Below are 25,065 nucleotides of genomic sequence, written 5' to 3'. Positions count from 1 at the left end.
CCTCTTCCTCCTAGATTCCGTGGTAATGTTGTTCTTTCTACTGCACTTTTAGGATGGTGTTTTTGTGCCTTTGTGAGGTGTGTTCTTACTTTTCGCTGAAGATTCTCTATGTCCGTTTTTGTCCACTTAACAATGCCAAACGAATAGCTAAGCGCGGAACATGCGTAGGTGTTTAGTGCCTTAAACAAATTTCTACTGTTAAGTTGTGAGCGAAGCAGCTGTTTTACCCTTCGTATAAACTCTGTAGTTATCTCTGTTTTCATTTGTTTATGGTCAATTTTCCGCGCTTGCTTTACTCCAAGATATTTATACATATCGTTTTCACCCATGGCCTCGATGTTCTGGCCATTTTGCATATCGAATCCTCCGGGCTGTACTTTTCCTCTGACTATATTTAAAATACGGCACTTGTCTAGTCCGAAGTGCATACTAATATCATTAGAAAAAGTTTCTACAGTTTTTAGCATCTCATCGAGTTGCTTTCGAGTGGAAGCCATTAATTTCAAATCATCCATGTACAATAAATGATTAAGCTTCGCCACCACATTGTTGTTATTTTTGATGCTAAAACCTGCGTCTGTGGAGTTCAATAGCTGAGATAGTGGGTTCATAGCTAGACAGAACCACAGAGGACTCAACGAATCTCCTTGAAACAGGCCCCGGCTGATTGCGATATTTTCAGTTTCGATGTTAATTTCACCAGGTATTTGAAGGTGAATTCTAGTTTTCCACTCTGTCATTATATGCTCTAAAAAGGTCACTATATTATCATCGACTTTATATATTCTCAATATATCTATAAGCCATTCATGCGGCACTGAATCAAAGGCCTTCTTGTAATCAATGAAGGCAGTAAAAAGATTCCTCTTTTTGGAATATGCCTGGTTAGAAATGACTGAGTCGATGATGAGTTGTTCTTTGCATCCCATGGAACCCTTAGCGCATCCTTTCTGTTGAGGTTCTATGATATTGTTCAGAGCACAGTGTTGGTAGATACGCCGGGCTACACAGGATGTGACCAATTTATACAGAGTTGGAAGACAAGTAATTGGGCGGTATTTGGCTGGATCTTGGGTGTTATTTTGATCCTTCGGTATTAAATAAGTGGTACCCTGAGTTAGGAATGCTGGTATATCCTGCGGATTAGAAATAACATGATTAATTAATGATGATAAGCATTCATGAACACTCCAAAACTTCTTGAGCCAAAAATTTTGAACTCCATCTTGTCCAGGAGATTTCCAGTTATGAAGCTCTTTGATGATATTTGAGACTTCTTCAGTAGTGAAGGGTTCGTAAAGGGTAGTAATGTAGTGTTGGCAGTTCTGTGTCGTATCTTCTATCCATCCAGCATTGTTGTTAAGAGCAGCTGGTGTGGAAAGTTGATTTCCCCAAAACTCATGAATTTCTTCTTGGCTTGGGTAATTCTTATCGACACGTTCTACAATGGAATAGAGTTTTCGATAGAACGCCTTCTCAGAACTCTCAAAAAGAGCATTGTCGCTTTTGCGGTTGTTACTAACTTTGTACCTCCTTATTCGCCCTGAATAAACGGAGAGTTTTTGTTTTAATGTATCCAGACACTGATGGGCTGTGTTGTTTTCTGGATCATATCTTGAGTGTCTTGCGGTACTCAGCATTATTTCTTCAGCTCTCCTGATGACTTTTCTACTTGTTACACCTCGTATGTATTCTGTGACTATACCAATATCCTTACGTAGTAATTCAATCTTTCCGAGCAGTCTTTTTTCCCAAGGTGCAATTCTGTTACCAGTTCTTTCGTTATTAGTACCCCGTCGTGTTCTGATCTTAACGCCCATTACATTAGCAATTGCTGTTGCTGCACAGTAGATTAGCATGTGCAAATATTCTAATGTGTGGGCTTCTGCGACATAATTGGGTAGGACTTCAGTGTTCACAATTTGTAACAGCGCACCTAGTTTCTTACAAGAGTTTATTCGTGGTAGCGGTGGTCTGCTAAGTGGGTTTGTTCCATTAAACTCCTGTACCGCACGTGCCATTTCGCTTACTAGGTTATCACGTAACTCGTTGTTTTCCTGCTCTGTATTGTCAGGTTGAGTTTCTTGTATGGCAAGCTCAGGAATCTGCTCATGAACTTCAACAGGGACTTGATCTTCAATTACAACATCGTTCTGAATCTCCCGTTCGACTTCGCTTCTGATGGTATTGCGTCTAGCCTCTGGGATAAGGTTGTTTCTTATAATTACCCGGTATTGGTCTGATACTCGTTGCTCCGATACTTGAATATCTGGGTATGTCCTGCAAAATTCGGCATACAGCTGTTGTCGGTAGCCGATTGTTTCTTGACCGAGGTTTGTCACCTTGTAGTAGAAGCGCAAAATGTTTTCATTAATGGACACAGTCCATTTCATGCGCTGCCTCGGTCGTACCCGCTTGAGTGAGCGCCGGCTGATGGTCCAGCGCAGCACCTTCGGCGGGTGGAGCTCTTGTTGTTGTTTGGCTCGCTTGTGGTTGTGGTTGTGGTTGGGCTGTAGCTGATTGTATGACAGGGGCCCGCCTCCTCAACACCCTGCCACCGACGTCCCGCATGCTGTCACGTCCAGCGCCGGCTCCAGACGTGCCCTGACGATCCCCAGGCAGCGATCCTAAACATAAATTATTAATCTCCATTCTCATGGGTGTGCATTTTATACCTACTGCCAGGTGTCAGTTTTTGTTCCACGGCAAGTATTCCTGCTACTCTCTGGGTATTGGCGCTACGAATACCCAGAAAGCATCCCCCATTCGCAGGGGGCCGCGCCTGATAGAAGAACTGACAAAAAACTCCCACAGGGACTTATTATTATTCAGATTTAGCCATACGGCTCACACTCCCTCTAAGGGGGAAATTGACTCATCCCAGATACCTACGGTATCAAAAGGATTGAGCTCTGGTGGGACTCTTTCCGTGTTATCGAGCCCTAGGTGACTTGGTATGCTGGAGTTTCTCCCAGAAATTTTCGTACGCATCTGGCCGTCGCGAGTAGTACAGCTTTCTGCATGGTCTTATAAAGGTGTTCATTTAGACCCAGCTTTTTTATGCTTTCGAGGAGGGTCTTCGGAATGACTCCAGTAGTAGACATAATAATCGGTATCGTCTGGGTACTTTGCATTCTCCATTGCCTTCGTATTTGAATTTCCAGATCTCTGTACTTGGCGATCTTTTCAGTAAATTTACTACGTAGATTATTGTTGTTAGGTATCGCCACATCAATTAGTGTTGTTTGTCTTGTTAATTTATTAACTAGTACGAGATCTGGTCTATTATGTGCCACTGTTTGGTCTGTGAGCACAGTGCGGTCCCAGTATAGCTTGTAGTTGCCATCCTCAAGCATACTCTCGGGGACGTATTGATAATACGGGAGATGGTCCGTTTGGAGAAGTCCCAACTTGATAGCTATCTCTTGATGAAGTATTTTTCCTACTGCGTCATGCCGTTCCTTGTATTCAGTTGCAGCAAATGCCTGGCAGCCCCCTGTAAGATGTTGGATGGTTTCTTGGGCTTGACATCCATATCGGCATCTGTCGTTTTGAACCTGAGGGTCTTTGATGATATATTTCAGGTAATTTCTGGTTGGTATAACCTGATCCTGAATGGCCAGTAATGAACCCTCCGTTTCAGGGAACATCTTTCCTGCTGTCAACCAATAGTTCGACGCTGTATTGTCGACATAGTCTTGGCTGACCTCATTGGGATGTCGCCCTTGCAGAGGTTTACCCATCCAGGCGCGCATTTTTTCGTCTTTAGTGAGATGGTTTATGCGCATTTCTGGTTCCCTCAGTTTGATCGGTGTTGTGTCATCTACTGCGCAAATAGCGCGATGTAGAGTAGATGTCTCAGCTTGCATCTGAAAATAAGATCTTAAATTAGCAATTTGTTTATCTAATTGCTCACCTATATCCATAAGTCCTCTTCCTCCTAGATTCCGTGGTAATGTCGTTCTTTCTACTGCACTTTTAGGATGGTGTTTTTGTGCCTTTGTGAGGTGTGTTCGTACTTTTCGCTGAAGATTTTCTATATCTGTTTTTGTCCACTTAACAATACCAAATGAATAGCTAAGCGCGGAACAAGCGTAGGTGTTTAGTGCCTTAAACAAATTTTTACTGTTAAGCTGTGAACGAAGCAGCTGTTTTATCCTTCGTATAAACTCAGTAGTTATCTCAGTTTTCATTTGCTTATGGTCAATTTTCCGCGCCTGCTGTACTCCTAGATATTTGTATATATCGTTTTCACCCATGGCCTCGATGTTCTGGCCATTTTGCATATCGAATCCACCGGGCTGTATCTTTCCTCTGACTATATTTAAAACGCGGCACTTGTCTAGTCCAAAGTGCATATTAATATCATTAGAGAATGTTTCTACTGTTTTTAGCATTTCTTCTAGATTGTCTCGAGTAGAAGCCATTAATTTCAAATCATCCATATACAACAGATGATTAAGCTTCGCTACTACAGTATTGTTGTTTTTAATGCTAAAACCTGAGTCAGTGGAATTTAATAGCTGTGATAGAGGGTTCATAGCCAAACAGAACCACAATGGACTCAGCGAGTCTCCTTGAAACAGGCCCCGGTTGATTGCGATATTTTCCGTTTCGATATTGTTTTCACCAGGTATTTGGAGGTGAATTTTAGTCTTCCAACTTGTCATTATATGCCTTAAAAAAGTCACTATGTTATCATCGACTTTGTATATTCTCAATATATCTATAAGCCACTCATGCGGCACTGAATCAAAGGCCTTTTTATAGTCAATAAAGGCAGTAAAGAGGTTCCTTTTTTTGGTGAATGCCTGGTTAGAAATGACTGAGTCGATGATCAGTTGTTCTTTGCAACCCATAGAACCCTTAGCGCATCCTTTCTGTTGAGGCTCTATGATATTGTTTAGAGCACAGTGTTGGTAGATACGCCGGGTTATACAGGATGTGACCAATTTATACAAAGTTGGAAGACAAGTAATTGGGCGGTACTTGGCTGGATCTTGGGTGTTATTTTGATCCTTCGGTATTAAATAAGTGGTTCCCTGAGTTAGAAATGATGGTATTTCCTGCGGGTTAGAAATAACATGATTAATTAATGTTGACAAGCACTCATGAATACTCCAAAACTTCTTAAGCCAGAAGTTCTGAACTCCGTCTGGTCCAGGAGATTTCCAGTTATGAAGCTCTTTGATGATATTTGAGACCTCATCGGTAGTGAATGGTTCGTAGTTAGCTGTGACATAGTGGCGACAGTTGTGCGTCGTATCTTCTATCCAGCCAGCATTGTTGTTAAGAGCAGCTGGTGTGGAGAGTTGATTTCCCCAAAACTCATGAATCTCTTCTTGGCTTGGGTAAGACTTGTCGACACTTTCTACGGTGGAATTGAGTTTTCGGTAGAACGCCTTCTCAGAGTTCTCAAAAAGTGCATTGTCACATTTTCGGTTGTTACTAACTTTATACCTTCTTAATCGACCTGAATAGACGGAGAGTTTTTGTTTTAATGTATCCAGACACTGTTGGGCTGTGTTATTTTCCGGATCGTATCTCGAGTGTCTTGCAGTGCTCCGCATTATTTCTTCAGCTCTCTTAATGACTTTTCTACTTGTTACACCTCTTATATATTCTGTTACTTGACCAATATCCCTACGCAGTAATTCAATTTTTCCGAGAAGTCTTTTTTCCCAAGGTGCAGTCCTGTTACAAGTCCTTCCGTTATTAGTACCCCGTCTTGTTCTGATCTTAACGCCCATTACATTAGCAATTGCTGTTGCTGCACAGTAGATTAGCATATGCAGATATTCCAATGAGTGGGCTTCTACGACATAGTTGGGTAGGACTTCAGTGTTCACAATTTGTAACAGCGCACCTAGTTTCTTACAAGAGTTTATTCGTGGTAGCGGTGGTCTGCTAAGTGGATTTGTTCCATTAAACTCTTGTACAGCACGAGCCATTTCGTTTGCTAGACTATCGCGCAACTCGTTGTTTTCCTGCTCTGTATTGTCAGGTTGAGTTTCTGCTATAGGAATCTCAGGAATCTGCTCATCAAGAACTGCATTAGGGACTTGATCTATAACTAGCTCTTGATTATTAATCTCCCGTTCGACTTCGCTTTTGATCGTATTGCGTCTAGTCTCTGGGATAAGGTTGTTTCTTATGATTACCCGGTATTGATCTGATACTCTTTGCTCCGATACTTGAATATCTGGGTACTCCCTGCAAAATTCGGCATACAGCTGTTGTCTGTAGCCGATCGTTTCTTGACCGAGGTTTGTCACCTTATAATAGGAGCGCAAAATGCTTTCGTTAATGGACACAGTCCATTTCATGCGCTGCCTCGGTCGTCCCGCTTGAGTGAGCGCCGGCTGATGTTCCAGCGCAGCACCTTCAGCGAGTGGAGCTCTTGCTGTTATTTGGCTCGCTTGTGGTTGTTGTTGTTGTTGGGCTGTAGCTGTTTGTGTGACAGGGGCCCGCCTCCTCAACACCCTGCCACCGACGTCCCGCATGCTGTCACGTCCAGCGCCGGCTCCAGACGTGCCCTGGCGATCCCCAGGCAGCGATCCTAAACATAAACCATAATTCTCCATATTAATGGGTGTGCATTTTATACCTACTGCCAGGTGTCAGTTTTTGTTCCACGGCAAGTATCCCTGCTACTCTCTGGGTATTGGCGCTACGAATACCCAGAAAGTATCCCCCATTCGCAGGGGGCCGCGCCTGATAGAAGAACTGACAAAAAACTCCCACAGGCTTATTATTATTATTATTATTATTATTATTTCCACAAATTAGGGGAGAAACTAAACAAGAACCAGCATATTTATCTTCCTTTAATATAGGATAGATCAAGTTCTCCAGTGTGGTACTTACTCCGAATCAGAGTAATTTTAACACACATAGTAAAAATTTATCATTAAAATTTTACTCTAAGAGTGAAAATGTAACGAAGTAAAAATTTAATGGTACATCGGCAACGAAAATCAACAAGGTTTCAACATATCAACAGGTTTCAGGTTTTTCCTGAACTCAACTAGATACAACACACCTAATTAACATATTTCTTTCAGTTGGACTAGTGTTTTGTTATTTTTTCAATTGTTATATAGTTAATTTCGTTGTATAACGGTCACTCTTTTTTCTGATATTTAGACGATTTTCTGGTGCTCCCTGTTTTCTGAGAGTCTATAAGAATACTTTTTAGGCCATGTTAAAATAATTCTAAAAGCATTTTAATTTTCCCGATTTTAAAAATTCAGTTCGATACGATGCCCTTTGTACACGGCCTCTGTATAAATATTCTATTGGGTTCAGTAACTCATACAGATTAAAGATCCTCTTTCGTGCTAATAGACAACTAACATGCTTGAGAACATCCACTTTTTCTTTTTTGCTGATAATGCGCTCTCACCTCGGACAAGAGTACCAGAGTACTAAGTACTTAGCATATCAAATAGCGAATCACCCCATAAAATATTCTCTGTACCGTGAAACGTAATCGATCTAGGAGATGCGTGCTGTTTCAAGGTCTTCTAGATATAAGGATACCGATGTTGCCGTATACCCTTTTTTTCTTTCAAAACTAGAACAATGCATAAGACATTTTTGGAAACTATATTATAATGCTAACCATTATCAGGTTATGTAATAGACCTGGATCTCTCGTACCAAAAAAGTTTGATTAATAGCAAGCTGAAAATGTGTTTAGCTTAACGGTGTCTAGTCGGACAAACTTTGATGTATGGGAACACTGGTACAGGGGGAGTTTTAATTAAGGAACAGTTTAAAAATTTGAAATGTCAGATTACGAAAACGCCCCATGTATTTTGTCAGACCGAACTTCCAATTGATTTGTTACCATTTCATTAAACTCTCACGCAAAAATCAGACTGGTGTTTATCACCAACTGGGCATTTTAATCAGTGGAACAGGAAGAACATGTCGAATGACAGGAATCATATTGATTAGTAATGGCAGTCTGATTTTTGCATGAGAGCTTAATGAAACGGTATCAAATCAATTGGAAATTCTGTCCGACAAAATATATGGGGCGTTTTCGTAATCTGACGTTCCAAATTTTTAAACTGTCCCACAATTAAAATTTCCTCTGTTCCAGTGTTCCAGTACATCAAAATTTGTCCGACTAGACACCGTTACGCTATTAACAAATTTTCAGCTTAGATCCATTCCTATAATAGTACCTACCTACCAAATAATAATAAAAGTTATAACTTAGATTATAACTTCTTTATTCATTACAAATTTCAGTCTTCTAATTAGAAGTTGACAGGTTTTAAAAATGTTTTGAATAATATTTGGAACAATATTATTTATACAGGATGTCCAAAATTTTTTATAATTAAATTAATTGAGATAAAAAGAAGAATATATAGAATTTATTTAATACGAAATAGATTTTACTGTTATCCGAAAAGAGGAAAAAATGTTTATTTGATAAATAATTATGGTTTTTCGCTTTGATTCAATATTAAGGTACTAGTACACTTAAGCCAAGCCGCACACCAAAGAAACATGAAACGAAAAACATGAAACATGAAACGAAAAACATGTTTCATGAAAAGAAAACACTGCTAAACAAATCTCAAAGTCCGCCTACCAATGAAACGAGTGTGATTCATGCTCATGACACATTTTTATTTTCGGAGAGTTTCATAAATGGCCGGACATATATTTGTTTAGCAGTGGTTTATTTCCATGAATCGTAATTTACGTTTCAGGTTTCTTTGATGTCTTGATGCCTTAGAAGACCAAAAATAATTATTGTTTCAAGAATTTTTTTCTCAGAACTCTTATCAAAATGAACATAAAACTTTTTACATATTAATATATAACTCTTAGAGAGTACAAAAAATATATCTTTTTTCATGTATGCACGTACACTAAAATTGTAGAGGGCGCAAAAGTCGAGGCCTCGAAAAATGATGGCGGACAGTTAATCTCAGGATTGGGATATCTGAAACAAACAAATCGTACTGCATTTGAAAAAGGAAGGTTTCTTAGGTGACAATTTACCACAATTTGACCAAAAAATAACAAATAAATATTTTTTTAACCATGAAAAACTGAAGAAAAACGGGCGATTTTTTCACAAAATTTTTTCAAATCTCCTTAAAATCTTTTTTTTTGCTAAATTTTTCTGTGGCTTTGACCCCTTAAAACCACCCTCATCCCCAAATCTGGTTTCCGCTCCTGGAGATTTTATTTACTTATTACTAAATTAATATATTTACTAGTATTACTTATAATATATTACTTATAATACTAGAATAATATTACTTATTACCAAATTTTGGTGCATCATCTCAATCATAAGCGTCACAAAAAAAATAATAAAAACCGAGATTTTGACCCCTTATAACTACCCTCGTCCCCCACTCTGGTTTCCGGTCGTTAGGAAAAGTCATGTACACAACTAATTCAACATATCCCCGTATATTTTTCCATATTACTTATCACGCACAAATTCCGCTTCTATCTCTCCGACTATAACAAAATCATAGTTTTCATTTGAGTTAAAGGTATATATTAAATGAAAGCCCTCAATTACACCGTTCAAAATTTTTTCTACTGCCACTTATATTACAGAGGTTTTAAAATTATATCTTTGTATGCAACTATAGGACTGAACATCTTTATATTGCTGTCTTTATTCAATGCTGTTGTGTATGGACAGGCGGCTTAAGTCTTAGTTTCTTCTTTGGGTAGGAAAGAAACGTGATCTAAAAAAAATATTGAATAATGTCATACTTTTGCAAAGATCCAGCGCTTGGACTGTATTTTCCACTGATTTGATAAGATTTATTTGAAATCTAACAAGATACGAATATAAAGTGCTGAAATACGTGAATTTATAAATTTTGCTGTAATACTTTGCAAAAAATTTGTCTTAAGAGTTAAAAGATCGACAATATATTTACATGCAGTTGACATACTGGCGCCACAATCTTGTTTTGTATATATTAAAAATAAATGTTTTTTATTTTCAGGTAAGAGGCATGTCTTCTTTATCTCCGATACATTAATTAAAAAGGTGAGAGTGAATTTCTTATTATTACTATTGTGTCAACGATAAGCATTTTTGTTGATGAAATATGCAAATACATCTTATTTTTTTATTTGTGGTAAGCAGAATTTGCTCGCACAGAAGTAGCAACTTGCTTTATTTCTTTTTATTAAACTCAGCAATCAGAAATTTACCTCATCACTCGGTGTTTCAATCCAATAACATGGAATGTTTTAGTCAAAAATTCAACATACAATTTTGATCGAAAAAACATCAAACTACATTTTGTGATATAACTTCAAACCTTGGCAACATAGGACTGTTTACCCGAAGTTCGCACGCAATTTAAACGCCCATTAAGGCATGTTTCAGTCTTGTTCCGTCCAGAGATATAGCGCGAAACATAAACCAAAAAAAGAAAACTTTCTCATGTAGCTCCGAAGATTTTTCATGTACCGCTAGATTTTTACACCTCACAGTATATACCTTATTCTCTTGTTTAGATCGTTTTTGTATTTTTTTTTTTTTTTTCGTTATTGGCTGGGATTGTTTCGTCACGCAGAGGCATGAGATTTTACTATTTTTATTTTGGAAGTCAGCGTTTGATAAACGGTCACGACTGGAACTTTTTCAGGAACTGTGCTCATGAGTTCTATAAATAAGTATGATATAAAGTAAGTGATATATAATCTCACGAGGTATTATGAGCCATTATGAAGTAAGGGTAATATAAACATAAAATAAAGTTTAAAGCACGTAAAATTATGTAAACCGATATGTGCCTTATTAATAAAAATTGCTTAGTCCGACGTTAGTCTCGGACTACTTAGTCCGAGATTAAGCGAGTAATCTCCTTCTCACAGGCATCTTTCAGTGCGTCACAGTTTTTCGATTTCTTTCTAACGCATTAAGTTGCAAATGACAGAAAAAAAGGTATGTCCCTGATTAAAATCATTTATAACATTGATTCTAGTTGTTGATAGATGGCGCTATAATCGAACAAAAAATGATTTATATAATTTATAATAGGATTAATAATATTACTATCTACACGACTATAATCTGTACAATTTATAAGACTATACAAAACAAAGAACATATTTTTATAAATGAAATAAACACAATCGATTTGTTTTTATACCAAATTACGATTACGATTCTGACAACTGTCAGATTTAACTAAAATGTCATGCTATGATTCTCTACATTCTTAAAATCATATATTACGTCATTAATAACACATTGAAATACTGAGAAGAACTTTGAATTATAGTCGTATAGATATGTAATAGGTAAATAATGGGTAAATATCTAAATAATTTATTTTCCGATTATAGCGCCATCTATCAACAACTGGAATAAATGTTATAAATGTATATGTATCACGGACGTGCCTTTTTTTCTGTCACTTGTGTCGCACTGAAAAATGCCTCTGAGAAAAACCATACTAACTTCATTTTAAGATTGTCATTAATAAACACGGACTAAGCTCGGACTAACTAACCCTTCCTTAGCCCCGGCGCAAATTGATCCTAAACGAGACACAACCTTCACCGGCGAACTACGTAGACAGTTTTGCGCATCCTACTATCAGTGCATGCGTTCGCAGGTCTCGCTTGGGAACGTTTGTCATCGGCGTACAGTTTCCTTGGGCCGTGGGACGCGTGACTCACCGCCAGATGTTTATTTTTAGTTTTTACTTGTTTTTGTTTGCGCGATAGACGTATCTGAAATGAATACGGATGGTACCTAAGTACAATTTATTATGATAAATAAAAATATTAGCATAGTCAACACCCCGAGTGAAAACTGCGTTGTCTTTGTCATTAAATTCTGATAACTTTTGGTAAACTAAATAAGCGGTGATACGAAATTAATAATCAAATTTATGCCTTTACAAAAACACATTATTTGAAAAATGGGGTGAAAAATGATTCATGTTACTTAAAACCGTGATCGATAAAAATATCGTATTACTCTCAAATTCAACTTGTCGGCATATTACATTTTTGTTTAATACATATTATATTTTTGTTTATGCTTAAAACTTAAACACGAAATATGCAGATAGTGTTATTTTTTATGACCGATCAGTAGCGGAGAGATTATGAATTATGACCTGCAGTAATTGTAAATGGTTGCCATCCTGCAGTAATTGTAAATGATTGTAATCCGAGCAGTATATTGAGGAATATGAGTTATGACCGAGCAGTAGGGGAGAGATTATTTTAAATATGTAGGTATTATGTGCAGAAATAAAATGGTCAGTGTAAGATACCTAATTATGCACCCGCTTATGATAAAATTCGATGTTTTCGAAAGTCATACCGCTACGACTACTAGGGACGTGTAAAGATATTTTTAAAACGTTACTAGTTGCAAGTACGGAAATACCGATTTGAAGTTGCCTACTTAATTCAGTACCAGGATTAGATACATCAGTATTTTGTAATCAGTATTTGTACTCAGTACCACTGAGAACTGGTATCAAAAGTAACCGTTACATGTCCGCATTTATTTTGCCCGTCTCTATTCGCCACGTCGATAGCCAACAGTTGGGTTGGGTGGTGTTCAATATGCGGCGCGCTAGAGAAATAAATGCACGGGTCACCCGTCCCGCCGGCGCAGGTTGTGTCCCGCTCAGGTTCAAATTGCGCCGGGGCTTATTCCTAGTTACAACAAATTTGTGTTAGCAACCCTTGCGAAAAAGAAGAAAAATGGAGAGAATTTTGCGAAAAAGAAGAAAAATGCTGTTCGGTGCCATGTCTGCATAAATTTTAGTTAATTTTTATTGGACTTCGTTCTGAGAAGGTGCTACCGGGTGTTTTATATTTTATATTTCATATTAACTGCTAAGACATTGGTCTTAGTGAATACCCCTGTCTTATTTCATTGCTTGTATCTGTAGATTCCATAAGTTGTCCATTTATTCCGAATTCCATCTTGTTCTTTTAATAGACAGTGTCGATTATTCTTATGATATTAGCAAACTACTTGTTCTTTTGATATTGTTATGAGCGTTAACAAAGTGTCAAAGCAAAATCGACCGACCTGCTCATGGTGGCGGTTTTTTGAAATTTTGTAAGGACGCTTTTTGTATGTTTAAATGGAACATTTAAAAAAAATACCGTGTCACGTATTAATATAAACAGAAAATAAAAACGCACTTAATCTGATATAAATTTTTCATTTTCCAACAGTTTAATTAAGTATACATAACCTCACTATCGCAGTTTATGACAATAAATCTTTATTAACGCAAAAGAAAATATTTTTGTTGTAGTATAAATTACACTATAAATTAATAACTAATGAATTCTAACAATTGTATTTGGTTATTATCACTACAAAATAAAATATTCAAGTTTAACAAAATAATCCCATAAGACAATGTTAAAACGTCCTTAAAAATATGACAGCGTGTCACGTGACTGTAAATAGAGGGGAGACGCACGGGGCGAATACAAAAGATCTATTACATCTTTATGTCCTTGGAAAATACTTTTTTAAATCTATCAAACATATGGTCCAGGGTAATAAGGTTTTTTCCATGACACTCGGGCAGCCAGGGTACTGAAGCGTTTTTTCGACATGTAATACCTATAAGAGCAATTTGTAACTATTTTCTGCGTAGGATCTGGCGGCCATTTTTATTTATAAACAATTAAGTGTCAAAAAATGGCATTTTTCCCTCTTTTTTTTCAAATTAATGGAAAACAGTGAATCTTATGGTTTTTTTAGTACAAATATCTTTGAGGTTTTGGCGAATGGATTTAGTGTCCGCAGTCATATAAGCCCAAATAAACAACAACAACAATCTTTGAGCTTATGGAAATAGCTTTAAATGACGTATTACAAAGTTTTATATACTTATTTATTGTTAATATAATTGCGAAAAGAGGTCGGAATTGTAAAAAAAATTAGTTTCGCAATATCTAATGTAAAAATTAGTGTACAGCTTTGAAATTTTTGTTATATAAGGGTTCTTTGGTTCTTAATATGTGATAAAAATTTCAAAGTGATTCATTTAATTGTTTAAATTATATTCAAATTGTTTATCCCAGAGAGCATTTTTTTGCAATAACATAAGTCAGAAAAAAATGGCGTTATAACCATTCCACAGATGTCAAATGAAAGAGCATGAGCTATGTTTTCAATTTGGTTTAAAAAAAGCGAATAAAAAATGCATTTATTGGTAATAAATAATTATGCAAAAGTATCGTAGATCTTTCCTTATAAACTTTTTAATAAGAAATTATATATTATATTTATTAAAAATGTTTATCAATTATGATATAAATAACATTACTTGGTAGTTTTGTACTTAAAACAGGGTAAAAAAGTTAATTTTTTTGGAAAAAGTTATTCAAAAAGTTTATAAGGAAAGATTTACGATACTTTTGCATAATTATTTATTACTAATAAATGCACTTTTTATTCACTTTTTTTAAACCAAGTTGAAAACATAGCTCATGCTCTTCCATTTGACATCTGTGGAATGGTTCTAACGTCATGTTTTTCTGACTTTTGTTATTGCAAAAAAAATGCTCTCTGAGATAAACAATTCGAATAAAATTTAAACAATTGAATGAATCGCTTTGAAATTTTTATCACATATTAAGCACCAAAGAACCCTCATTTGACAAAAATGTCAAACCTGTGCACTAATTTTTACAACAGTTATTGCGAAAATATTTTTTTTTTTGCAATTCCGACCTTTTTTCGCAATTATATTAACAATAAATGAGTATATCAAACTTTGTAATATGTCATTTTAAAGCCTTTTCCATAGTCTCAAAGATATTTTACAAAAGAAATCATAAATTTCACTGTTTTCCATTGATTTGAAAAAAAAAGGGAAAAATGCAATTTTTGACAGTTAATTGTTTATAAATAAAAATGGCCGCCAGATACTACGCAGGAAATAGTTACAATTTGTTCCTATAGGTATTACTTGTCGAAAAAACGCTTCAGTACCCTGGCTGCTGAAGTGTCACGAACAGGGTATATTTTTGTCTTATTACCCTGGCCTAATATAAATTCGGATTGTATTCTAAAGGCGGAAATACATATCCGCGCCGCAAACTCCGCGCCGTGTGTGCGCCGCGCGTTCGTGGCGCGGTTATTGTTCGTTAAAATTTTTCATTTTGACGATCCAGAGGAAACTTACGAACGTTTAGTAATTGTAGATAATCATGCCTCTGTCCTGTACTTCTACTACATCTTATTTTGGTATTGTTCTGAAACTATTTTCTTGTGTCATCTTATGCAATTTACTATTTTATGTGGAATAAGCCACAGTTTGGGAACATTTCGGGAACTACCTTTTTCGCTTCCTGGCAACACAAATATAATGGTAGGGGAGCCCAAGCGGGGATTTTTGCAGTTACTCGAGCGCGTCAGATTATCATATGGGGAGAAACGTGGTACCCTGCAGATGTACCTCCACCATATATTGGCTCTTAACACAGGGTAGTTCGTTCGGGGGGCCCGAAAAAAAATCTATCCTTAAAATATTCAAAATTGTCAGATTAAGATAAGGTAAGTTAAGTACATGCCAAAGAGTCTATATTTCAAAAATATGACGATTTGAGCGGGGCGTACGGAAATGGGTGAGTCAAAAAGTTTCACAAAAAAAGCGAATATTTCGCGAAATGAACGTCAGATTGAAAAACTAAAAACTACGTGTTCAATATTTTTCAAAAATCTATCGAAAAATACCAAACTTGACCCCCCACGGAGAGGGGTGGGGGGTAAATTTAAAATTTTAAATACAAATCCCGCGATCTTTCGCAAAATAAACATCATATCGAAAAACTGCAAAATACACTTTATCAATGTTTTTGAAAAATCTATCGAATGGTTCCAAACACGACCCCCCACGGAGGTGAGGTGGGGGGTTACTTTAAAATCTTAAATGGTAGACCCCGTTTCTTATTGCAGATTTGGATTGTTTGTATAAAAATAAACAACTTTTATTCGAAACATTTTCTTGAATTATGGATAGATGGCGCTATAATGAAAATAAAGTCCCCACTAAAATGAAAAATTTTACTTAACTTCTTTGGTTTTAGGACCTAATAATCACAACCCAATAGGTCGCCAAAGCGCTCGAGTGACTGCACATTTAGCATACTTTGCTCCCCTACCATAATATATCTGCTTGTTCCTACAACCAGAAACAAAATTAGAGAACTATAGGTACTTCCAATTCATGCGATACCTTTTTCGTTTTCCGGTGACACAATTGTAATGTATCTGCTTGTTTCAACTGCGTAGCTTCACTAGAAACGAAATTAGAGAACTATAGGTTCTTCCAAGCCCAGTGTTAACTTTTTCGCTTTCCGGTGACCCAATTATAATATATCTGCTTGTTCCAACTCAGTTGCTTCACCAGAAGCGAAGTTAGGAAACTATAGGCTCTTCCAAGATGTGCGTTACCTTTTTCGCTTTCCGACGACACAATTATAACATATCTACTTGTTCCAACTCCGTTGCTTCACCAGAAGCGAAGTTAGGAAACTATAGGCTCTTCCAAGTTGTGCGTTACCTTTTTCGTTTTCCGGTGACCCAATTATAATATATATGCTTGTTCCAACTACGTTGCTTCACCAGAAGCGAAGTTAGAAAACTATTGGGTCTTCCAAGTTGTGCGTTACCTTTTTGGCTTTCCGGTGACCCAATTATAATATATCTGCTTGTTCCAACTCCGTTGCTTCACCAGAAGCGAAGTTAGAAAACTATTGGGTCTTCCAAGTTGTGCGTTAGCTTTTTGGCTTTCCGGTGACCCAATTATAATATATCTGCTTGTTCCAACTCAGTTGCTTCACCAGAAGCGAAGTTAGGAAACTATAAGCTCTTCCAAGATGTGCGTTACCTTTTTCGCTTTCCGACGACACAATTATAACATATCTACTTGTTCCAACTCCGTTGCTTCACCAGAAGCGAAGTTAGGAAACTATAGGCTTTTCCAAGTTGTGCGTTACCTTTTTCGTTTTCCGGTGACATAATTATAATATATCTGCTTGTTCCAACTCCGTTGCTTCACCAGAAGCGAAGTTAGAAAACTATTGGGTCTTCCAAGTTGTGCGTTACCTTTTTGGCTTTCCGGTGACCCAATTATAATATATCTGCTTGTTCCAACTCCGTTGCTTCACCAGAAGCGAAGTTAGAAAACTATTGGGTCTTCCAAGTTGTGCGTTACCTCTTTCGTTTTCCGGTGACCCAATTATAATATATCTGCTTGTTCCAACTCCGTTGCTTCACCAGAAGCGAAGTTAGAAAACTATTGGGTCTTCCAAGTTGTGCGTTACCTTTTTGGCTTTCCGGTGACCCAATTATAATATATCTGCTTGTTCCAACTCTGTTGCTTCACCAGAAGCGAAGTTAGAAAACTATTGGGTCTTCCAAGTTGTGCCTTACCTTTTTCGCTTTCCGGTGACACAATTATAATATATCCGCTTGTTTCAACTGCGTTGCTTCACCAGACACGAAGTTAGAAAACTATAGGTTCTCCAAGTCGTGCGTTACCTATTTCGCTTTCCGGAGACACATAATATATATCTGCTTATGAATGTTTTTTTGATATTGATAACTATTTCCGAAGTGAAAGTCGAAAGGTCAAGTAAACTTGATTTCAAACTCGAATTGTGGCTTATGCCCAAATAAAATAATAAATCTTATTTTTAATACATGTTATTTTTAGTACAACAATTAACTAACATTTTTTAAAAAGGTCCGCATGTACATTTTTTTATTTCAGCTTCTATTTCCGTTCAGATCGGATTTAAGTTGTTTCTTTAAATTAAATGGTTCTTTATTGAGGATCCCACAATAATGATTTTCCACGGTAAACATCAATTTCCTTCCGAAAGTTCCGACCATTCCATTACTAACAAATATTCAACTCATGCGCGCCAAAACCAACAAACCACTCGCAAACCCGTCCAAATACGTATTGCGAACCATCAAAGCGTTTGTTGAAAAACCGACAGAATTTAGATCGTGGTGCGCCGTGTGCGTGCCGTTTGTGCGTCACTTGAAAACACGTACTAATCTGACGAATACGCTGCGCGCGAGCGGCTCGCACACCGAGCAGGGCGCATATGTATCTCCGCCTTAATGTTTTTTAAGAACCGGCTTTATGACTAACATCACATAATGTACACGACCTTTCCGTACAGAAACTTTGCTGTTCATCTGCTAAGTTTATGAGCTAATTTATTTGTTCTTGCACAATTTTAGTGATAAGCTTCAGGGTAGTATTTACCAAATTGATACCGTTGTAATTTTCTGGTTGTTTTTTAACATTCGTCCTTACTGTGTCTTATTAGTAGATATCTTGTTAGTTTATGCAGTCAGTTGATCTGTCATGGCCCCTCCACCATAATTCAACATTTTATTTAGTGTCCCATACTTACCTGCAGTTTTTCAAGTGTTTTTTGTACTTGCTGCTTGTACGAAAGCGAAGAAATGCTATGGTTAGCCTTAATTGTAAAGGAAATAGTGTAACACTAATATTACAAAAAACAATAGACAATTGTGAATAAAAAATGTGAAAATCATTATGAGACATCTTGGGAGTTATTTTAGTTCTGGTAAGTCTGGTTAAGTGCACAGTAAATAAGAACCGAAAAAGGAAAAAATTATAGATAGTTCATTAGAATTAATCCATGGACGCTCTTTTGGAAGAAGAGAGTATAAATGTGATGTGTTGGTACACAATACCTTGATAGCTATGAAAATTTGTCTTTTTTGTTGTTTGCAGATTTTTGTATATTTGAGTGTTTTACCATTGTTTTTCCATTGTGTTTTTCCATAAACAATGGAAAATGCGAAATACACAAACTAAAGAACAAAGAAGGAGTCCCACATCAAATAGAGAAGAACTACTACACATAGTTGAAGACTTCTATCAAGAACTATATACAAGCCAAAGAGAAGACCAAAAGAATTTAGAAGCCGCTGCATCACGCAAAGTTATCAACCAGGGTTCAGAGCTCATGCCAGAGATCACACTAAGCGAAATCCAGGACGCAATGAAAAGGATGAAAAACAACAAAGCGCCAGGAGAAGATGGAGTCGTAATAGAAGCTATAAAGATGGGTGGACGTGTCCTTCTCAACCAAATAAAAATTTTGTTTAACCTTTGTCTAACAGATTGTTGCATACCGGAAACATGGAACAATGCAGTAACAATTTTACTACACAAGAAAGGAGACAAGGCGCACCTAGAAAACTATAGACCAATCAGCTTATTGAACCACATCTATAAAATGTTTACCCGAATAATTACGACAAGACTAGAAAAAAAGTTAGATTTCTACCAACCCCGAGAACAAGCTGGATTCCGCTCAAAATTCGGAACGAACGATCACCTACAAACAGTAAAAACCTTAATAGAAAAGTCGATAGAATATAACAAACCACTGGTACTTATCTTCGTAGACTTTCACAAAGCCTTCGACACTGTGGAATTAGACAGCATTATAACTGCTCTGAACAATAGTAGAATAGATTACCGGTTTACAAAGTTAGTGCAAACATTATACCAAAACGCCACAATGCGTGTAAAACTACATGATACTACCAGAGAAATTCATATCAAGCGAGGTGTGAGACAGGGCGACACTCTCTCACCTAAATTATTTATAGCGGTCCTCGAATACGCCTTTAAAATGCTAAAGTGGGAAAATAGAGGAATAAAGATAGATGGAGAAATGCTCAATCATCTGCGTTTTGCCGACGATATAGTACTTATTACCGAAGATCTGGGTGAAGCACAACAAATGCTACTAGAATTAGAAAACGTGTCTTCAACAATAGGTCTAAAAATGAACATCAGTAAGACCAAATTTATGACAAATTTAGTTCCCAGCGAACACCTAACCATCCAAAATCAAGTGGTAGAATTGACAGAAAAGTACATATATCTCGGTCATGAAGTCAGAATAGGCAAGGACAATCAGACCTGCGAATTTCAACGACGAATAACACTTGCTTGGGCGGCGTATGGATCACTAAGAGACATCTTTAAGAGCAACATCCCGACAGCTATGAAACGGAAGACATTTGACCAATGCGTTCTTCCTATTATGACATACGGAGCAGAAACTCTCACGCTCACAAAAACAACAGCACTAAAAATGCGAGTGGCACAAAGGCGCATGGAAAGATCGATTCTCGGCGTGACAAAAAAAGACAAAATAAGGAACCAAGACTTAAGGAAAAGAACAGGTATCACTGATGTCGTTGAACGTATAGCCAAGCTGAAATGGAATTGGGCAGGTCACATAGCGCGACTGAAAGACTCACGATGGACCAGAAAACTAATTGACTGGCGCCCAAGAGAAGACAAACGCAGCAGAGGACGACCACCAACACGCTGGATGGACGACATTAAACGAATATCCAAGAAATGGCAACAAGAAGCACAGAACCGTGAAGAGTGGCGAAGAATGGGAGAGACCTATGTCCAGCAGTGGACAGAAGAGGTTGTATGATGATGATGAGTGTTTTACTTGTTTGTTTTAATAAGTCCACATACACATACATATATTTACTAATTTTACTAAATTTGATTACAAATCTAGAACTTTCGTTGGTCTTACAGTACTTATTGTTTTCGTTTATTTTTTTTCTATTTACACTTAACATAATATCATATAGTAAATACTGATATACATAAAATACCTGAACTGCACATTAATACCTAACTTTGTTAAGAATGCCATCGAACCTACACCAATAGTTACTATGGCGAAACAAATCGTATAAAATTTCACACTCTAGTACCTTCAGAGTTCATCTCGCTACATATTTTTCGTGGTATAACCAATTTACAACATAATAAACCAAATCTAAACCAGATCTGTATCAACTCTCGCCGGACCACCTGTCCTTCCACTACTAACACTGATAGATAACTTCAAACACACAACATAACAAATGAGGAATATAACATGTAAGGCACACTCGATAAGCCCACATAATATGTGGTCATAATATATGTGCATAACTATATCACACATACTTACATATTTTACTAAATTTGACGTTAATAATTATAAATCTATAACTGTGATGGATCTTACAGTATTGTTTTCGTTTATTTTTGTTTTCTATTTACACTTAACATATCACATAGTAAATGTTGATATACATAAATAATTTTTGAACTACAAATTAATTCCTAACTTTCTTAGGAATGCCTTCAAACCTACACCAATAATTACGATGCCGAAACTAATCGTATACAATTTCACACTCTAGTACATTCAGACATCTCTGCTACACATTTTTCGTGGTATAACCAATTTACAGCATAATATACCAAATCTAAACCAGATCTGTATCACCTCTCGCCGGACCATCTGACCTTCCACTACTAACACTGATAGATAACTTCAAACACACAACAAGTGTAACAAATGAGGAATATGGCATGCTAGGCACACTCGATAAGCCCACATAATATACATAATAACTATATCACATACAGTCGGAAAAATGAAAGAATACCCATGAACGATCACATCAATCACTTATTTTGTATTTACTGTCTTTTTCTATAAATAACAAACGTTTGTTATAGAAAAAGATGGCAAATACAAAGTAAGTGATTGATGTGATCGTTCATGGGCATAGGGCTTTTCATTCACAGTCATTTGTTTAAAGCTTCAGTCATGTGTCACATAATATTAATATATCTACGTCATACGTTATTGGTATATATATTCGTATGAACTTTACACATGGCTAAAACATACAATAGATTGTAAGAATATAATTGGAAACAGGCGGATATTGCTACCGTGGAACCATTCCATTGCCTCAGGAGTTAGTTCGTGGATTTCGATTAAGCTTTCTTCGAAACGTGTGGCTGGACATTCTTGTGTAATGTGGTGGACTGTTTGTTCACTAGCATTGCATTTGTCACATAGCGGGCTGTCTGCGATGCCCCATTGGTTAAGTGACTTATTGCACACTCCATGACCTGCCCTGATTCGGTTCAGATTACACCATTCTCGGCGCGGAAGAGAGAAACCGTTGAGTTTGACTGTGGGATTTCCTATTAGGTGTGCATTGTTCACTTCTTCGTTCCATTCGTTTATCCAATGCTCATCGATTGTGAAATTGTTTGGAAGATGTTTTGCTGTTCTTGTTGGCGGGTTTCGAGATCTCAGCCGCAATTGGCCCTGCTTTAACTGATCTATGTCGGTATTTATTGGCAATGAGGGATTCTTTTGACATTTCTGGTATTGTGATTTAAGGGCAGATAACCGTCGTGTTTTGGTTGGTGCAATGTTGCTTAGAACTGGAAGCCACTGAGTTGGTGTGCTTTTTATAGTCCCCGTAATATACCTCATTGTCTGATTTAGTTGTGTGTCTAGGACGTTAGTATGGTGACTGTTTAGCCAGACTGGAGCACAATATTCGGCTGTTGAATAGACTAATGCAAGAGCTCTTGTCCTGATTGTGTCTGCATTGGTTCCCCAAGAGGTGTTTTCAAGCTTGTGAATGATATTATTAAGAGTTTTTACTTTAGCTGCAGTTTTATGTAAGTGTTCCTTGAAGGTTAGAGTACGATCCAGTATTACACCGAGATATTTTGAATTTGGGTTATGTTTTAGGGTAACCCCTTCGCTTTCTATGTTTAGTCTGTAGTTTACTTCCCGGTTATTTAGATGGAAGGCAGTAACTTCTTTCTTTGTGGGATTTGGCTGAAAGCCCCATTTTTTAAAATATGTGTTAATAGTATTTAGGTCGCTTTCTAGGATAGCTTGGGCGTTCTCGATGTTTCTTTCTTGTATGCCTAAAGTCATGTCATCTGCATAAATAAACTTGCGTGAGATTGTAGTGGAAGCATCTGAGGTGTAAATGTTGAACAGGAGCGGCGATAAAACCGATCCTTGGGGTAACCCATTCTGTAAACTTCTGTATTTACTAGTTTTCCCATTAACGCTAACTTGGAATAATCTGTCACACTGCATTTGATTTATTAGCTTATTAAATGATTGGCATGGTACTATCTGGTACAATTTTAGTAGTAGTTCTTCTTTCCACACCGTGTCGTAAGCACAAGTCAGATCAATGAATGCTACTGCCCTTTTTGTTTTATTTTGGAAGCCATTTTCAATAAATGTGGTTAGAGAAAGAACTTGATCACTTCAGTTCCTTCCTGGCATAAATCCAGCTTGTTTTACGGGAATACTTTCGCTTACCGAGTGTAAAAGCCTCGCGTAGATTATGCTCTCAAAGATTTTATAGCAGACATTTAAAGGGGCGACTGGTCTGTAACTCTCGGGCAATGAAGCATCTTTGCCTGGTTTACATATTGCGATCACTTTGCTTTGCTTGAATAGTTTGGGGAGCTTTTGCGTCGTCATTATCTGGTTGAAGAAATCGAGGAGCCACTTTAGAGTTTTTGGACCAATGTGTTTTATGAACTCGGGATATATTTTGTCAACTCCTGCAGCTTTGCGGCACTTAATTAAGTCTAGTGCGTTGAAAAGTTCCTCGGTCTCTATTTGCCTCATGATGGGTAGGCTTTGTTGAGATGCAGTTTTGATTTTTTGAGCTGATATCGTACTTCTCTTTTATGAGCTTTTTCTATGACTGGTTTGGAGATTTGCGCAATGCGTTTCGCTATATCTTCTGGATTTGGTAATGAAGAGTTAGTTGTTGGGATATTAGGGCCTGTGTCCAGTTTTCTGAGCAGGTTCCAGGCAGTGCGACTGCTCTGCGTGGTATAGGTTTTCGAGAGTTTCCCTCCACCTGGTAGTTCTTGCAGAATTTAGAGAATCTAAAAGTTGTTCACCTAGGTCTGGGTCTCTGGTTTGCTCATATTGATCATACAGGTCTCTGCATTCTTCGGTCCAGCATGGGATATAGGATTTGGTTAGGCCACGTGGAACATGTTTTTTAGCACAGATAATTATAAGTTTGGCGAATCTTTCGTAGTTTTCTACCTTAGGCTCAATATATCTGATATCGTTTTCCAATTGTGCTTGGTACTTATCCCAGTTTGCCTTACTAAAGTTCCAAAGGAATTGAATTTATAATGGGAATAGTGATGCCCTTAGTTGTTATCACCGGCCTATGCTGCGATTTTGAGAAATTATCAAGAACTTCTCTAGTTGCATGATTATGACAGTCATCTTTGGTGGATATAAATGTAAGATCTGGGTTGTAGCGTTTTTGCCATCTAGCGGAAAAAAAGGTAGGCTTCTGTTTTGCATCGTGCAGAAGTCTAAGATGCTTGAGCTCCGCCAATTCAATTACTTGTTCGCCTTGGAAGTTGCACTGGTTATAGCCCCATGTAGTGTGATGACGATTGAAGTCTCCCGTATGTATTGATGGATGCGGGAAGGAGGGAAGCACTTCTGGTGGCCATATTGCGTTTGGTGGTTTATATATATATTAACTGTTGTGATCTTGTGTGTATGCCAGTATGAAGAGATCTTGGGATGAGTAAGAATGTACAGTGCTAACATTTTTTATATCTGTTCTACAATAGGTAGCAATTCCATATTGTTGGTGATTAAGTGAGGCTACCAATCTATATCCTGGCATTTTACATCGGTTTTTCAGTTGTCAAGTCATCAGCAGTGTGTGTTTCCTGAACTGTGGCTATGGCAATGCTATGTCTTGCAAGGAGCTTGCTGATGTATTGGCTCTTGCTTCTGCTAATACCTTCAGTGTCTATTTGGGATACTCGGATTGTTGGTCCAATTTTCAGATGATTCTGAGAAGAACCGTTTTTTGTTTGTTGCATGGTTGTACTGCAATGTGTTCGCCAGGAGATCTGAAATATGGTCTGGCGGTTCGATGTTGCTGCTCATTTAGCGTTACCCAGGATGCACCACGAGGAGGCGAGATAGCTTTGCACCCCTTACGATATTGGTATATACCAATGATACAAACCAAAGACGTATGACGTAGATATATTAATATTATGTGACATATGACAGAAGCTTGAAACAAATGACAATCGATGAAAAGCCCTATTCTTTCATTTTTCCGACTATATATCATATCATCATACG

The 25,065-nt window shown here is 37.3% G+C and overlaps 1 protein-coding gene across 1 annotated transcript in view; it reads left to right on the top strand.

Moving 5' to 3' along the window:
* The window catches only part of LOC114337513 (uncharacterized), a 772,834-nt gene that overhangs the window by 295,468 nt on the left and 452,301 nt on the right, over positions 1–25,065 (top strand). The window lies entirely within an intron of this gene.

Source organism: Diabrotica virgifera, chromosome 2 (genome assembly GCF_917563875.1).
Source record: "Diabrotica virgifera virgifera chromosome 2, PGI_DIABVI_V3a".
NCBI lineage: Eukaryota > Metazoa > Arthropoda > Insecta > Coleoptera > Chrysomelidae > Diabrotica > Diabrotica virgifera.
The sequence above is the reverse complement of the archived record's forward strand: the minus strand, read 5'-3'. Positions and strand labels throughout refer to the sequence as shown.